Source organism: Calypte anna, chromosome 1 (genome assembly GCF_003957555.1).
Source record: "Calypte anna isolate BGI_N300 chromosome 1, bCalAnn1_v1.p, whole genome shotgun sequence".
Classification (NCBI taxonomy): domain Eukaryota; kingdom Metazoa; phylum Chordata; class Aves; order Apodiformes; family Trochilidae; genus Calypte; species Calypte anna.
The window spans coordinates 133,593,998-133,610,156 of NC_044244.1; positions in this window are offsets into that span (position 1 = coordinate 133,593,998).

Consider the following 16,159-nt stretch of genomic DNA (forward strand, 5'->3'; position numbering starts at 1 on the left):
CATGAAGGTACTTGTGGAGGAGAAGCAATCATTGTCAAATTGTCCAGGGGATATTTTCTGTCCCAGTTAAGACTGAAAGATCTTTTAGGATGCTTCTGGGATGCTCTTGTTGCCCTTTAAACTTGCTTTTCACACTGTGTCCTCCATCTTGCTTATTACACTAATGGCATTTTCATAAACATTGAATTTCTCTCAGCATATTCTCAGCCTGTAAAAACCTGTGCTGCGCAAACTATGCAGCTGTCATAAATGACAGGACTGCAGATGAAGACAGCAGCCATAAAATCAGTCTCTGCATACAGAGTCCTATTTTTAAATTTTTGCTTCGTTGAGAGAGGAAGGAGTTTCCTGTAAGTATGATGAAGTGGTGGTTGGCTGTGTGATACAAATAATTTCTCATGCAAATTTTACCCAAGGTGCTTAGGGTTCTCTTACCGACTTGAATGGAGGAAATAAAGTCATCCATGCAGTGATAACATTTCATTTAAAAATAACTAACTAACTAAATAAGTATAAAAATAAATTTAATCTTCATGACAAGGAGGATTAAATGGTGTGTGAATGCTTGGGCAGCAGCTTCAGCCATAACATAAAATAATTTTCTCCAGAGAAACAGGCATATGAAAACAAGGTACCATCAGCAATTTGTGCAACACAACTCTGATCAGTCTGATCAGGCATGAGAATGTCTCTGAAGCCACTAATATTCACTGGGAAAGGCTCAGGGGTTTCTAAGCAGCAGCTTCTGCAAATCTCAACTCTAATTCTGCTCCCCTGCTGCAGGAGAGCAAAATCTGGGTAGTTTATTATAGCGCAGCAGTGAGACATTCATGTTTTCAAAGTCCTGCAACAAGCTTCCAAGCCTTATTATGCCACTGAAGAAACAGTGGGAAAAAATACTCTAAAATAATGCTTAATTTCATCATTGAATCTTTCTGATAAATGCAATGAGGCATTCATAATTTACTTTAGAGTGGATTAAAATGTGCACACCACTAATATAAAAACAAAGCTTTCAAGCTAATCTTGGTAATAAACAGTCCAATCATCTCTTTCAGGTCTGAAAACATATGTGCTGCAGAAAAAAAATATTATGGAATTTAATTAGTTCAGGAGAGTTAATTGATGTATTCTGTAGCATCCTTAGAATTTTAATTCTGTGATTTTAAATCATAAATTAAATAGAATTCAGGAACATATTTTAATTCTTAATCCCATTAAACATGCACTATATTTTAAGCATGAGGGAGCCTGAAATTCACAGCAGACATTTAATGAATAATCAGATCTGGAAGATATAATTTGTCATAACCACAGAAAGAGCTGGGTGAAAACCAAGCCTGACAAGTTAATTAAATAGGTCTGAATATACTGGATGCTAAGAGTATTTGACAGCATTTGTGTATGTGTTTTTGCTTCAAAATTTATTTTGGAATTTAGAAAAAAAGAAGACAAATAAGAAAATCTATAGCATATAGAATTACAAATCTTGACAAGTATGCATTTAAATATTTAATGCCTACTGTATGCAATACTTCATGCTTTTTGTACAAAATTGCCTTCTCAGAAAACTCAGCCAGTATTTAAAGGCATATTTTCAGAAATAGCTTGGCCCGACAACCCTTTAACCTGATGAGTCATTCCAGATCATGCTAAAGCTTATTCATGAGAAGGAATGTAATTTTTGGATCCTTAGCTTATGACCTCACAAAGTATGATGCAAACTTGACAACCACGAGGGAGAACACTAAGTGCAGTATCAGGATGCCAGACTCTCTTGCTGGAGTTCTTGTGCTCCTTCACAGGTAGCTCATGCTCCCAGCTGACTACTGCCTCCATCCATGGGAAAAGCTGCTCAAGTGCATCAATTGCTCACAAAACCCAGCTGGAAGTGTGCTGTCTCCTAAAGGACCTTGTCTAGCTGTGTGCTGAATCTTCTCCAAACCAGCTGAGTATCTTCAAACTTTCTCTAATTTTTTTATTTTTTTTTTTTAAGAGAGCTGGCACTGCGTTCAAACTTTCAAAAAAAAAACCAAACCCAAAGCAAAACCAAAACTGAAATCCTTGCCTCTCTCCCTCCCTTCATACAGATAGACACATGGATGCACCCATCCGTACCTTATATACATACCTTATAAACATATACCTATGGGTGTATGCATGTCTATGTATATACATATTAAAGGTGGCTTTATTTGCTTTCTCTTTTTTTCAGGCTTCATGAAGCCTGTGGTTTCAAATATTTCCATGACAGCTGCCAACAACATCCTTTGAGAGGAGGGGCAGGACAAGAGGGAAGAATCTCATAAAATTCCATGACTCAGAAAGCTGGGATTCAAGATAAAACCTTTTCACTCATAAAGATCCTGAGAACACAGCCAGTGACTGAACCAAACACACAGCAGCAGTTAGCAATGCTTACATGTGCTTACGTGTTCCCCAGTCTGAATTTATGTGCTTTGAGCTATATTCTTGCCACCAGAAAATAGCAGCTAGAAAGAAACTTGGCATTTCTGTGATGTTAAGAAATGGCTACCATTTAAGTATTATTGATCTTTCAGAGCAATGACTGACTATGAACTATTTCACTGAAAATAATATTTTGGTGCAATTGCAGGTAAGATTTTGACCCCTGGCTGGTGTTTTGTTGCCATACAGCAAAAGGTGTGTTTTGTAGGAGTTTTTCCCAAGTCAGTCTCTTGACTCTCTAGCAGAACTGCATGGCCATATAACATCCCTGCAGCTGTTGCCTTTTCAGTGGACTCTGTCCAGGTTCTCCCAGCATGGTGAACATAACAGAAGTTATATTGTAGCCTTGTATTCCATCTAATTTTTTTGATGGTATCGAAGCTAACATTGAACTCCAACTCTTTTTCTGCTCTTTCCTTGTAATTCTTCCCTGACTGCAAATGAGGGCTTTTCCTGCTGCTTTGCAGTAGTAACTATGATGCTGAGTAGATGGCACTTTCTCTGCTCACACATATGCTACCAAGGCAGAATGTCTACCCCAGCTCCTCTGCCACCTAACAACTAGAGGCTGCATTAGTAAATAAAGCAAGCACTGAACCTGTAACGGGAGGTTAAATATCCTGCTGGAAAGTCAGCAGTTTTAGTCATAGTGTAAAATCTCCCGTGACAACATTCCTTTCTGAAACCCCATCCCAGGGAGAACAGCTTACAGAGCTGAAGAGATGCCAGGCAATGATCTACAACCCTGGCCTTCCTGAAATGTATTCCTCCCCAGCATCTGTAAGCTGTCAAGCCATCCATGTCATCCTCACTTATGTGTAATACATCCTTAAGCCATGACTTTTCTCCTGTGGTTCAGAGCTATGTTTTCATGTGGTACTGAGCAATTTAGCTATGCGCAATGTTGGGATATAGGTCCAAGCAAAACAACTTCATATTGGCTTCTCTGTTTTCAGAGGATACCTTATGATCTGCTTGACTGAGTCAACAGAAATCATCCCCAGCAAACTTATTTTAGAGGTCTGGATGCTACAGCTATATCCAGGCAATCACACAATTATGACTGCAATCAGGACTGTACATCTGAAGAATGTCTTCAGCAGTTTCTGAGATGTTTGGATCTGTCACAAGAATTGTAAAATTTTTAAAAACTGAGTACTCTTTCTGTTCAAAGCAGTTATTACATACAGTATTTTTTTTTCTAGCTAAATAAATCTATAAAAATGATATGAAGGCTTTTCTTCCAGATTTTGGAACCAGGCACAGGACAAGGAGGGAGAGAGAAATTACTCCTTCTTGGAAACCTGGGCATTTAGACTCTTACCAGCATTAATCTTTTTCCCAAAGAAACTGAAGCCTAAATCACAAATCATCTAAAGTAAATGAAGCAATTTTCAGTAGAGATCTTGGGGTGAAAATATTCAGTCTGTGTAGAATTTGGGATAGATGTACCATGTTCAGGACTTTTAGTCAACCTTTGGAACTAGTGTGTACTTTTCCATTACAGTTTTTATGCCACAAATTCAACTTCACCATTGCAGTCACAAGTCACAAAGAGAGCAAAGCAATGGTCAGAAACAGAAGGCAGCTCTTCCATGGGATCTAGCTGTCTGCATATAGGAAAGCCATTCCTGTCTCCAGTTGCCTTATTTCCTGGATAAAGTTGGACAGAAATGTACTTACATTTGGGAATATATCAAATATTTCAAAAGGATCTCTGAGGGTATTACTGCCTTTAATAGCATCCTGAAATGCTAGCTGAAGGCACTGCTGCTCACAAAGAATATTAGTAGCTCATGGTTCCTTCTTCTACCATCTGATGACCAAACCCAGTTCTGAACTTGCTGTGGTTTCCCACAGTTGTTGATCCTAGGATCTAGATGTAAGGTATACCTTTCATTACTGATATAATTATTTCCATTAATATATGGGTCACGTTCTAGAATCCCATAAACTACATAATTGCCTACAGGTAGCATTCATGTCATTATCCATGCATCATAGGCACAAAACCACATGCTCTTTACTCAAGAGGTCTTTACTGTCATTTCTGTATGCTCCTCTCCAGAAATTCTCCTGGAAATACCCTTCAAGACTTAAAGAGGCAAAACTTCTATTTGCTGGCTTTTTCTTGACTTCATAAGGAACCACTGATTGGTTCCCTGTGACTGGCCTCATCTAAGAATAATCCCAGCCCTTAAAAGCAGCATACTTCCTTCTCCACATTAGTGTTCTTGTCAGCATCAGGCATGGGGGGTGGCTTATGAGAGGTAGGATCATTCTAGGTTGCAATGATAACTCAGGGAATTTTTATCAACAATGATAGTTCAGTTGGTTTTGGTTTTGGTTTTCCTGCCAGAACAGGCAGGGAGAGGTCACCTTACATTCTGGGTTGCCCTGCACTCTCGCAAAAATGGTAGTCTGCAAAAAAATCAGCTAAAGTTGACTAAAGCTGCAGGTGGTTTTCTACTAAAGTGCATATTTTTGGTTTGATTGGCATGTTGATCTCCAAGGACAGATATTATATACTACTTGGTATTTACACTAGGATCTTCCCTTTCTCCTCCTAAGATTACTGAAAACTTGACATCTACAATATTCTGTGCAGTCTTTGCAAATTATTTACAGATGACAGGAAGGGATCTGGTGGCCTCTCATATTTGTCTTGAGTCTCTTCCAATTAAAGAATTCAACCAGCATGAAAACTTCAGCTGTGTGTTCTTAGTTAAAAGAAGCCTGTGACCAAAAGCTGTTCAGCAGTCAAGCACAAAAAGTGGTGGGACACTGGAGATACAGGAAATCATCAGAGGAAGACAAGCTGAAAGTATAACTTTGTAAAAACCCAGAAAAAAACTATCTCCTTGTTGTAGCTAGTATCCTTTCCTCCACTTCAAATAGTGGCATTTAAGAGATTTCTTTTATAATTTTTAAAATATGGGTAGTTTTGTTCTTCATTCCTGATTTCAAAGGAATGGAACAGATTGAAGAAGTGAATCATGCATTTATCAATTCTTCAGCAACATGAAGCATTTAGATGCTTTTTTTTTACATAGTACTCACAGAAATGCCTACTAGCTAGAAGAATGAACAAGAGGAACCATCTATGACTCATCTCTTGATCACCTTAGAAAATAAGTGCTTTTTTAGTTAGGTCTCTTTTTTTTCCTCATATAACCATTCAGGTTCCTCTTTTGTCAGAGACTTTTACTGATAAGAAGTTTACTGTACATTAGGTAAGCAGAAGGTAGTCAGATTACCAGGTGTGACAGGATCAGAGCTGGAGGCTGCAGAAGGACCATTTCTCTCCTCTGCAAAAGAAAAACACTGGAGTAAGGCTGAAGGGACAGGAGATGGAATATAGCAGTCCCAGAGGCATGGCAGATGGCTGGGCCAATCTCAGGTACCTTTGGCAACAAGGGATCAATAATTCTCACAATGATGGAAAAAAATTAAGAAAACTTTCAGCAAGAAGGAGGTAGGCACAGATAGAGGGGCCTTGGCCATGCATTTCATATTTCTGTCCAGAGCCCAGAAGGCCCTCCTCACTAAGCAATTTCCCCTTAAGTGAGGGTAAAAAGGCAGAGCCTTCTGCATAGAGCCTATTAGACCACACTCATGGTTTAGAGCCATCTGATACCCTGGGAGAAGCAGGAAGAAGTCAAATATTTGGAACTATCAGAGTGTGGACTGTACAAGAGAACAACAAAGTTATCAGGTGATGCTCATGCTGTAATTACCTGATCACATGGAAGTTACATTCAGCATCTGTTATTTTACCAGCATTACTAACTCTAGTTCCTTTAAAGACATATATGAATAAAATAGCTGTCTGCTGCCTACAAATCTGAGATCACAAGCCACTGGCCTCCAAAAGGACTTTTGCCCTAAGTGTCTGAATGTTATTACAGTGGTAGAGACACACCATAAGTGAAATGAGCTAAAATATTAATTTCTTGGCAACTAAAGAAAATTTCCCTAACCATTGATATGCTCCTCAAAGTATGAATAAATGTGGGCTGATGTCAAGTGAGTCACAGGAATAATAAAATAATGCTGTTTATCATTACACGTCAGCTATTGTACTATATAAAAGTAATTCTACATTACAAAGCTTATAAAGTTTAATGAGACTGTACTGCCACTGTAAGAAATTATTAAAGGCCTTTCTTTCCTGTGAAGAAGTGAAAAAAAGAGAACAAACCCCCCTTACTTACCATTCTAATGTCAATCTTCATGAGAACATCGATTTTACTTGAGATAAAGAGCAAAGAGACAAAGTCTCAAGTAAAATCTTCTCAAAGAAGAGCTTTATTGCAAAGGTAGTGGAAACCCACCTGGATCAGTGCCTTGGATTATCTTACTAATCTTTGACCACACAGCAACCATAAACCAAACTGGCAGAGGTGTGAGTCAATACTCTTTCACTCTGACAACAAGGACAAGTGTTTGGCAAACTGCCTCTGTTGCTGTTTGTCTACTCTGACAAGTATATTAGCAGCAAGCCTGCTCACCTAAAAGCAGGACTCCGCAGGTCTAGCTCCCAGTCCAAGGGCCAGATTCAAGTTATGAAGAGTTTTGTGTCTCTTTGCTGCCTTAAGTTTTCCTCTGCACAAAACCTGCGTGATTTAACTGACCTATTCCCTTTCTGGCAGCTCAGCTGCCTATGGGTTGCAATCACCAGTCCCTGCTCTCTTCTTTGTTGGGTAAGGGAATAAGTAGTTTAAAATTATTAGGCCAGACAGCACCTCCTCCAAAAGATGGTGCTGTATTTTTATTAATAACATGCTTTGCAGCTTTATAGTGTAATTGCTGCCTCTGAGCCAGCAGCAGTGAAGCCAGGCAATGCTGCTCTCTACACCAGGCATGTTACTGCCCTTCCCTGGTGGCCTTTGCGTGCTTGGCACCTGCGGCAATGGGCTCAAAACAGAAAAAGCATTTCTTCTAAGAAGAGACATTTGTCTGCAGTAGGAGGGCTTTCCAGTCAATGAACTAATACTTTCTGAGGGTAAAGATAAAGCAGGACAGAATCTTGACAGTGTTTCTGGATGGCAAGGCCAAAGCCTTTTATCAAAATGTTTAATATCTAGGCCATGCATCTTGCAAAGCAGAGCCTTATAAAAGCTTTTCTTGAAGTACACGAAAGTACCTGAAAAAAGCAGAAACGTGGCTCCTTGGAAGTACCAAATAGACTAACTAAAAAGTAGCAATAGGGCAACTTCCACAGAGTCAGTTATTTGCATTGAGGAAGTTTTTGGTGGGGTTTCCCTCTACTTCTGGTCAGAAAATGGTTTAAATGAGGCGGAACTTTGTGTATTGAATCCCGAATGAGTAATAGAGGGAGACTGCATGCCCAAGGGGAAAGCCATCAGAAACTTTTATATTAACATTTACTTTAGAAAGAGTTTGCACAAAGGCAACCCGTAGCTTGCTTGCTGAGGAAAATAGCATCACTGCTAACGACAGGGACAGGTTACTGACCAAGCTATAAAGTCTGAGAGAGAAATTAGGTTGTTTTTAAAGGTATCATCTGTGAATTCCCAGTGTCAGGGTGAGTCATTTAGAACAGTTGAAGCATTTAAAGAAATAATTTCTAGTGAAGTGACTAAAGAGCTGGAGGATGCCCAAGTGTAATGCATTCATAGGCAACCCCATGGATCAGATGAAAGAAGCTGTTTCTTAAGGGGGGCCTGGGCCAGATGGTATTTGCAGATGATGTGGAGACAAATGCCAAAGGAGGCAGAGTTGCCCAAAGAGAGGGAAGCCACAGCCAAGAAAGTAGGAGCAGCAGAGATGTTGGCACACGATGACCAAAGCAACATATGTGAAGGGTTGTCCAGGCACCTGCTGCTCCCTGCAGAAATCAACAGTTCACAAGGGTTGTGATTTGGTGAAAATATGATCCACAACAAATACTTAGGAGTTGAAAGGGCAGAAAACATGGTACCAGAGTAACACCAGGAGCTACTAATGACTGGCTGATGTAGACACCAGAAGAAACTCATCTGCCATCCCATTTGGTATTAGAAATTTGATTATGATGTATGATCAGTTTTTCTGTTGCTATTGTACTGAAAGTCACCTTCATCCAGGGACCTTGGATGAATTTTGAGCTATTGAAGTGAGTAAATGCGGTCTGGAGCAGAATTGAACCCCTTCACTGAAAGTTGTCAGGAAGAGATCTGACTCCAGAGAGTTCTTCAGGGTCCAAGTGCTTCTACAGTAAGTATAGATTGACAAAGATTAATTGCTTCCTGAGATAGCTCTTAACTAGGTCATTGTGCAATACTATGCCTAAGTGAACCTGTTGGACTATTTGAAACTACTGCTGTGCTGTCAGGCTTTCTCCTTGTCAGGATGCTGCCTCACATGGCATCAAAAGCTGAGCTCTAAGTAAGAACAGAAAATGGGACTTAGACCCTAAGGGCAATTGCCAAACAGCATGTCATGGCAAAGAAGTGTGAAACATCCCTCTTTGTCTAGAAATTAGGGAAACATTCACAGAGGACAAAGAATAGAAACTAAAGCTCTAATACTTCCCATTTTCCTTAGGATCTGAGCAATACAAATGGGTGTAGTATCACAAGCACAATATACCCTTGCATTTTTTTTTTTTTTGTCACAGTGGATAACAGTGAGGGATCACATCAGGTAATGGAAAACGGACTGACAGCATACACATCATCTTGAACTTCCCATACTGCAACTACTAAATTAAAGAACAAACAACCAACAACAACAACAACAAAAACTTTCCCAACAACTGAATCAAAGATTTGCAATAAGTACAACAAATGCAATTCAATATAAGGGCACATTTTCCTTCAGTCAAGAGCAGAATGTCTTATTGGTTTTGAATGGGAGTCTGGGTCATCCAGTTACATTGACAATGACAAATTAGAACAGAGCACAAATGACTACAAGTTCTGCAGAGTATCTTTCTTATTCATGCATATGCCAGAAATATTTTAGAAGATAATAAATTATCTAATTCGAGATATGAAAACTGAAGACAGCCAAGAAAACCCACAAGAGGAAAATCCAGTCCAGGCAAAAAGATCTCTGAAGCTTTGTTAGAAGATTATCTAAGAAGGTTTCACTCACTGGAGAGGTCATTGGGTTCTGCACAGAAGCCTTTAAGAGAGCAATTGCATTTAAAAAATGGGCCTGGTTGGCAGAACAAAATTTTTTGTCTCACTGATAATCTAGAATGAAGAATGCAGGGTGTCCTGAACACTTGAGCAGGCACTCTTATGACGGAGTCAGTGAGGACTGGTAAGCTTCCTGCAACAGCAGTGATTACAGCATGAACAAACTGCTAACACTTTTAAATTCTTCCTAAATAAAATAGGGAAAAGTTGGAAAGGGCAACTGCCATTGAGGCTATATGCTTATCTTAGTGGGAAATGGCTGTGTTTGTATTATATTACACCTTCTGTGATGGGTGAGGAGAGGCAAATGGAAGTTGAGACAGAGCTTTTACTTAGAATGCCCCTCTAAGTCGTAGACTTCTACATATAAATGATAAAACAACCTGGCAGAAGACAGCTTTACATAGATAAAACTATGCCTATCATAAAGTGTTCAATGCTAAAAGCATTCCTAAGATATTTGTTTTATTCCACATATGATCCCACCTGACTGAGAAGAGAAAAACCAGGAGTTTTACCTGTACCCCACCCAGACTCTCTTTCAGGAGACTAGTCCTGTAAACTAAAGGATCTGTATGTGCAGGGATTATTCTGTATGATCATATGACTACAAAGAGTTAATAAATAAATAAATGAATACGGTTCAGACTGCAAATTGACAATGCTGTATAAAAAATACCCGGCCATCTAAAGTAAGGCTTTATCTGTCACCACTTGCTCTGTGAGGGAAAGCAGCATATCTGGGCTTCAGTCCTGTAGCTGCCTGACTGAACAGGGCTTGAAAGCACTAAGGATCTACCCCTGCCTGGGGAGGAAGGGAGTGCCTGGTTTTAGTCACCAGGAACCAGGTCTGAGTCAGTTCATGGAATCCTGATTCAGCAAGTTAAACAGTGGTGTGAAAATGGAGATGGGTCCTCAGCACTCTGCACTGAAGCAGAAAACTGCTGGCAAACCCAAGGGGATGCCAGCAACACAGTTCTGGAGATCCAGCAGGACCCATGTCTGGGATGGGTCACCCAAGTCTCCACGGGCTTAGATGCATGTGTAGGACATTGGTGTGGTGGGGTGAAGAGACCCTGTCTCCAGAGAGAGCAGTGACCCCAAGAGGTGTATGAGATGGCCCTGGGAGCCCGTGGCTTTGCTCAGAATTTGCTTTCCCCCATCTATTTTTGCTCACCTGAATCAGATGATGTGAAGATCCACGCTTAGGCCTCCGGTGCCTGAGAACCACTGCCTGCAATTACGCAAAGCAAATGTGTGCCTGGGGAATGCCACATCAGCAGTCCTCACAGGGTGCACGGGGGACTAGTGCCAGCCCTGCATGGTGTTTACACTGGAGGATCTGATCTGTGCTTCCTAGTGTGATTCACAGGGCTCTGCCCTGCTGGAGTAGCTAAAAGTTAATTCCTGTGCTTCTCTACTTGGCCCTGGTACTCTGCTTCCTGCAGCAACTGCACTGGTAACAGTAACAGTCAAGCAGACATTACGGTCCAATTATGACACATATTTTTAATTGGCGTTTCTGCTTTTCCACATATTTTTAAACGGTATTTTTTGAGCTTGCACACGGAATTTTCAGCTGCAAATCCTGCTTTCTTTATTTAGATGAAACCCAGAACGCTAACATTTAGAAATACAAAGCTGCCAACACTGTTTAAACACCCTCCTTTAAATATGTAGGTTTGCAAAAATGAAACTGGAGCCCCTGTATTTTGAAGAAAATTACACCCATTTCAAAGATATGAAGCATGAAATGTTAAACTATAAATAACTCAATTTTCACTTGTGCTCCAGAAACTTGCACAGCTATCTATACAGGTAGCCATTAGGGTTCCAAGTTTTTTACCAATGACCAAATGTAGTAACAAGTTCGAGAATTTCACAGAATGGCACTGTAGTACTAGGTGTTTGAATTATTTTTTTTTTAAATTAGGGACTGTAGTTTCAAAAATATGGTTTCTCATCTATTTTCTTGTAAGTGTATAGGTTTTCTACTCAAAGTCTTGGTGTTGCCTCTTCCTGCCTTGCAGTCAGAATACCCATTTTGTATCTGAGTTTTCTGACTTGAACAGATCACAAGACTTATAAACGACACAAGAATCTAACAAAGCTTCACTTATTGACATTTTTAAGTGTTTTGCTTTTCCTGTATTTTAGAAAGGATGTGCAGGCAAACCAGAAGAGGTAGCAATAAATAAATAATAAAATTATAATGAAATAATAACAAAAATAAATAAAATAGTTTTGAGCAGTATCGAGAGTTTAATACCTGCAAGTTCTGGACATGGCCAGCCCTTATTGTGCTCAGACTCTTAGTTATGATATGGAATGATTTTTGCTCTCTCATGTCATGACTAGTGCTATGCAACACTTTCATTCAGCTTTATTAGTAAAATGCAGTTTATCATGTTAATGTTGTACATTGGAAGCTAATTTATCTTCGTTTCTTCTCCTGGCAATTTGTTTTTTCCATTTTTAAGTGTGGAGTGGCTTTTTGGATACTTCCAACTAACAGCAGATATTGCTTAAGGAAGAAGAGGAACACACTGGATCCATCTGTCATCAGTGCTTGCCCAAATGGTTCTCTGGGGATGCTTCTGTTACTGGGGTTTCCATGAAAGGATGCTGATGACTGGCTGCACAATATCCTAGGAAGTCCCCTTGGCTGCTTTTCATCTAGTCCCTTTCTTCCAACATGTTCAACTTTGGTGGTCTACAAGGAGACTCCTCTACTTGGAAGAGTGATTGAGCTCACTTGAGACAGTCATGCAATCATGCCATGCCAAAGTACATTTTAAAGCTGAGGAATGTTGGCAAGAGAAAATTCTGTGTAAGCTATGATTAAGACACTAACAAGATCATTTATTACCCAGTTTTCTATCACAGCAACCAAGATCATAGGTTATGTCTTTTATTCCCCTATGAAAATCTTATCAAGTTGAGTCATAGTTCACAGTCTCTGTGGGACTCCCTCTTACGTGGGTTTTTCAAGAACTTGCAAATGTACTTTATTCAGCTCAGCTGTCTAAGACTCCTCCATGTTCACCACCTAAATCATTTCTGCGCAAGCAAATCTGGATTTTGTTGCTTACTGTTTGTGGAGCCACAAGAAACTAATTTGTCCTTGAAAAGCTTAATTTCATTTCAAATTTATTTAAAATATGTCATAGATAAGAGCTGTTCCGATTTAATTTTTTTCCCTTTTTTAGTTTCAAGTATTGTCATTTTTGCATTTTACTTGAACAATAAGAGTTTATATGAAACATAATATGAAATATGAAAATATATATTGAGTCCTATTGTCACAAGAGCAATTTGCTTTCATTGTGCTGGGGGAATAGAGTGTTGGATGATCCTACTAATACAGTCTACGGACCTTGGGGTCCGTATGGGTGACCATCACCCATAAAAATCTCTGTATTGCCTCTTGGGAGCCTTCATTTGCCAGTGTGAGATGCACTGAGAGACATGGCAAAGTGATATTAATCAGTCCACAGCAACAGAACACCAGGGAAGGTATTTCCAAAGCTACAAAGCTGTGCCACGAGAGCCTACACTAGCTTTTGATCTCATTTTTATCCTATTTTAACATGCAAAACTGAGATATGCTTACCCACAGGAGCAAAGGGGAAGCCAGACAACAGTGAAGAGCCATCATTTATACAGCCCAACCCAGAAACAGAAATGAAAGAGACAGCAAAAGACCAAAAAAGAAGAAGTGCACACCCGAGAGCCTATACTCAGAATGCCAGTACTAATGATAACATTGGCTGCCTGAAAGGACAGGAAAATCCAGACATCCACCTACTCAAGTCTTCATATCATGTAGCATATGACTCAGTTGGGATGGAGAAAATATCTAGAGCCATCTGAAGGGCAAAGAAAAGAAGCTAATCATCAAAACCATTCAAACTCCTCCAGAACAAAGATTTTAAAAAGGCAAAGAAGACCCACCACAAGCACACCACAAGGGTGAAGTGGATGATGCTATCAAATTTTAAGGCATTTAACCAAATTCTACAATCAGAATTTCATCCTGCCTTGTCCTGCAAGTTGTTCTTCATGTGGAGATCACTCTGACTTTGTTCTTTGAGGATCAGGGGCCCAGGCAGTAACTGGAATCCACACACCTTGATGTATGCCCTCTTTGCATGTTTCATCTACTCCTCTACTCAGCTTGTGCACTGAAACCCACAGCACCTTACAACAATTCCCTCCTATGCCACAGGGATATTTGGGTTCCATGTGCATTGGCAGATAATCAGAGGATGAATAAATTCTGGCCAAGAACTTAAGAAGGAGGTGTCCCTTGGCTGGGCTTTTGAATCTGCATGGAGACAAACGGATAAATGATCAAGTGTGCTGATCCTTTTCAAACTGCTATGAAAATCACTCAGACTTCACCAGTCTGAGTATTAAAAGCTTTTTGTCCAGGCACAGATACCCGTTGGCACTGGCACATCATTGTAATGTTGCTGGATGTGCTCATCAAAAAGCTGAGTATATAATCATTTTGGAAGAATCCCTTTTAACTGAAAGTGAAGGTTTACAATGAAGACTCAACAATCAGAAAAGCTTTAGGAAGACAGGAATGTAGTCTGCATATCCTTGGGCACAACAGCATATTTGATGGTCAGCACTCTATTTAGGCCCATTCATTTATTATTTCTTCCTCCTCTCTGTGTCTTTCTAAAGCATCAGTGGATTGCTTGTACAGTCAACAGTGGGTTTGCACCCCTCTTCCAGCAGAAAAATCAACACACAGAATTTACAATGTAATAACTGGGTATCCAGCATGGTTCTGTGGGTAACACACTACAGTACCATGTCAGCAGTCTAGGTTTTCTACAAGAGTATAACTGAGGGAAGTCCTGTGTTACAAAGATCCAGTGCTGCTGAATAAGTGTGGAGTATGAGGAAAATAAGTATCAAACACTTTGCTGTCACACCAGAATACCTCCCAGCTATACCAGAAATTGTGCCAGGCTGCAAAACACTGAGGAGTCAATATTACTGTGCTGGAAGCAACAGAGGGCTGCCTTGCTGCTCTCTTGGGAAATGGGTCTGGAAAGTCTGTACCATAATAGGAAGGCACCTAACAAATACATGGCTGAAGGGGAGCAGTACCCTTCACTGACAGTACTGTCATGCACTAAGCTAACCTGATGTTGAAGTCTTCTGCTGCCTTGGCCTTTGTGATGGGATTGAGCCCTTTGTGCTGTATTTCCCAAGCTCCCCGTGTTCCAGTGTACAGAACCACATGGGACAGGGCACAAAGGACACTGCATTAGGTCAAGTAACAGTGCTCTGTCACTCAGCACAGGGAGCTGCTCTCACTATACTCCAGTATACAACACCCAGTTCTAGCCAGCCTTCTCTGGGTGCCCTCACCTTTTATGGATCACATCTATATGCTGGAATTATAACTAATTACATTATCCCAGATCAGACCAGCCTACTCAGTCTGGTTCCAGGAACACAGTCGGAGAGAGGGACTATGATCCAGTAATTGTGTGACACTTATGTAGCAGTAGGGAAATGTGAAGTGGCCACCCGATGAATAAGGCTGATGCTTATTGCATGTAACTTCCCAGGTATGTATCCACAGCAACAGTTCACATCATAGTTCACACTGCAGATAGCATCAGTGCCAGCAAAATACTTCATAATTTCTTTTATAATCAGAGGAAATTGGTAAACTAAAATCACAGTGTCATGGCTTTTATCGTAGCAAAGCTGAAAGTGGGCTTTCCTTGGGATACTGTGTACCATAAATGACAAGCCTGATCAGAAAGTGATAGCCCTCCCTCTGAAAAAGTAATTTATGAATCATAACATTTAATTAATAAAATGTAAAATTCTTGAAGAAACGAAGGACATTTTTACTCAATGGGTTAACAAAAACTATATGACATATCTTGGATTTTAACATAGGTGTATGATCACATGAGTGATTAGTGAACAGAAAACAGAAGTAAAACAAATAATAAAACAATAAATTTACCACTGTTTATCTAGAACACAAAGTAATTAAGTAAAAAGGAATGAGGGTTCACTGAAAATAAATCTTGTAGACAATCTTAAACATTAAGACCTCAATACATCATAGCTACTCAGTTTTCTTCATGCTGAAGTTTCATAATGCCATAAATAACACGTTGGAAACAAGGCCCTTCAGTGACTTCAAGCTGGCATGGACAACGAGGCAGAGGGGTGGAGCCCTGAGTCACTTGTCCTTGCTGCAGGGCTGCCTCCAGCACCCAGGTGCAGCCGAGTACCAGAACTGCAAAGTACTGGCAAGGAAAAGACAGACACACCAGAAGATCCACAGGGTGGTAAACCCAGTTTTAGGGTGCTCAGAAATGTAACCAAGTGATGCAAAGCACTGAAGTGATGCAAACTCACTTTGGCAGCTCAAGCTTATTGAAACCGTCTTCTGAAAAGACAGCATTTCCCTGACAGACTCGGTGCTGGTATGTGCATCATTTCTGTGCAATCCATCATAATGTCAAGGCAAATGAGACAAATTAAGGAACAGCAGC